We start from the raw sequence: 2,609 nt of genomic DNA on the forward strand, positions 1-2,609 counted from the left end.
AGACTGACCTGGGTTCAGGTGTCCCCTCTGCCACTTGAAGCCATAAGATTGTGGATGAACCCCCTGAAGTTCGATTCAGACTCGCTGCACTAAAATGGGAATAAAGCCACACCTGCTAGAGCTGGGGCAGAGTTACGGCTGACAATGGCACTGGTGGCAGCATTCAGCATCCCTTTGGGGTTAGGGTTACAGGGTCTACTTGGGTCCGGCTTGGGTCTAGAGTGAGGTCAGAGTTCAGGGCCACCACTGGGAGCTTGATGAATCTTAGAGCGAGTTGGGATGGACCTCAGTGACTGTGCCTCTCCCAGAATTGCTGTAGAGCTAGGAGGCCACTCAGAATAAGACCTTGGCATTCACGGTATTTCATCAATTCTGAGATGCACTTTTTTGTTATTCGTGTGCAAATAGATCCGATGTTAGGGTTTGACTTATGCCTATGGTGAGCCGTAGTTCAACTGGCAGCACATTGGTCTTTCCTTGTACACGTAAAATAATGGCGCGGCCGACGTCCCATGGCCTCTCTGGTTGGGAGAAACACTCTGTACTGTTGCTCTTGAGCCACCGGCCCTCTGCTGGTACATCAGTTTGCTCAGATGAGTCACCCAGCAAACCCTTCTGCTGTGCCTGAGGGCTCCGTCCCGACTCCAGCATGTGTCACATGGCATTTTCTGCTAACTACATTCATATTCATTCAGATTTTTCTTTTATAAAAAAAATTTTAAAACAAGGAGATAATTCAGTTTATTTGTTTTAATGGAGGCACTGGGGATTGAACCCAGGACCTTGTGCATGCCAAGCACACGCTCTACCCCTGAGCTATACGCTCCCACCCCCTACATTCATCTTCTTTTATCCTCTTTGTATAAGCTCCTCTGGGGAAGGAACTGGTCTTCCTCCTTCCTCCATCCCCACAGGTTCTGGTCCCCCAGTGCCAGGGGTCTGAAATGACCCATGGAGTTAGTAAAAGCTGCCATTCATTGGGCACTTAAATAAACAAGGTATTTGCCAGAGGCCTTGTGTTTATAATCTCATTGACTCCTCCAAATAGCCCTCAGAGGGGGGTGTTATTATTATTATTACCCCAATTGATAGATGAGGGAACTGAGGCACAGAGAGCTTAAGGGGTTTATTCAAGGTCACTTTTTCAATAATGTTCTTGGGGTGTCTTTAAAGATAAATTTGAAAAATTGCTTTATCACAATATAATTCACATATCCCATACAGTTTACCCAGTTAAAGTGTACACTGATTTTTAGTATATCCACAAGATTGCATAACCATCAGCACCATCTAATTTCAGAACATTTTCATCATCCCATAAAGAAATCACATACCCATTAGCAATCAGTCATGCTCTCCTCCCCAAAGCCCCTGGCAAACACTAATCCACTTTCTATTTTTATAGATTTTCCTGTTTTAAACATTTCATATATATGGAATCATGTGGTATGTGACCTTTTGTGTCTGGCTTCCTTCACTTAGCATAATGTTTTCAAGGTTCCTCTATGTTGTAACATGTGTCATTCTCTTTTAAGGCTAATAGTCCATTGTCTAGATAGAGCACGTTTGGTTTATCCAGTGGTCAGTTGATGGACATTTGGGTCGTTTGCATCTTTTGGCTATTTTGACTAATGCTGCCGTGAATATTTGTGTGCAGGTCTTTGTGTGGACACAGGTTTTTGTTTGGAGTCGGGTATATGGGTCATATGATAACTCTCTATTTAACCATTTAAGGAATGCCAGACTGTTTCCAAAGTGGCTGTACTATTTTACCCATTCCCACCAGCAACGTATGTGGGTTTCAGTTTTTCCCCGTTCTCACCAGCACTTGTTATTGTCTTTGTTAACAGTAGTTATCCTAGTGGTGTGAAATGGCATCTTATTGTACTTTTGACTTGCATTTTCCTAACGACTAATGATGATAAGCATTTATTTATGTGCTTATTGGCCATTTGCATATTTTCCTTAAAGAAATCATCTATTTGCCTCTTTTGCCCATTTTTAAATTGGGTTGTTTGTATTTTTGTTGTTGAGTTGTAAGAACTCTTTATATAGTCAGGACACAAGTCCCTTGTCAGATATGCGATTTGTAAACCTTTTCTCTCTTTCTGTGGGTTCTTTTTACTTTCTTAATAGTGCCAAAAATTATTTCCAAAGTGGTTGTATCATTTTGCATTCCCCTCAGTGATGAATACTTACATATTTTTTAACCTTTATTTACCAGTTTTCAGACTAATAAGGTGATTCCTAGTTATACTCCAAGAAAGACCCAGTGCGTTCTTTTTTCCCCCCTTTCCTTGAGTGTCACAAATTCATGGATTTAAATTTATTTTATGTGTTTCAGTGTAGTGAAATTAATTTTCTTATTGATGCTCACATTTTCCATCTTTTGTTAATAGGAATCTTTCCAGATTTGCTCCTGAGTCCCAAATTGACATGGCCACAGTAGTCTTTCCTTTTCTTTCTTTCTTTTCTTCTTCTTCTTTTTGTTTTAAATTAAGGAAGGCAGGTAGGTTTTTGAATTCTTCCCATTGTGAGCTCGAACTAGGTATGTAGGTATCCTTCCTAAAGACATTCCCCTAATCCTGCTCCCTCTTAAGACCAAACTG

The 2,609-nt window shown here is 41.1% G+C and overlaps 1 non-coding gene across 1 annotated transcript; it reads right to left on the reverse strand.

Annotated features, from left to right (window-relative positions):
- Positions 1 to 754: 754 nt before the first annotated feature.
- Positions 755 to 827, reverse strand: TRNAA-GGC (transfer RNA alanine (anticodon GGC)). Its single transcript has one exon. It is a non-coding gene; the product is annotated as a tRNA-Ala (tRNA).
- Positions 828 to 2,609: the final 1,782 nt, after the last annotated feature.

Source organism: Camelus dromedarius, chromosome 5 (assembly GCF_036321535.1).
Source record: "Camelus dromedarius isolate mCamDro1 chromosome 5, mCamDro1.pat, whole genome shotgun sequence".
Lineage (NCBI taxonomy): Eukaryota > Metazoa > Chordata > Mammalia > Artiodactyla > Camelidae > Camelus > Camelus dromedarius.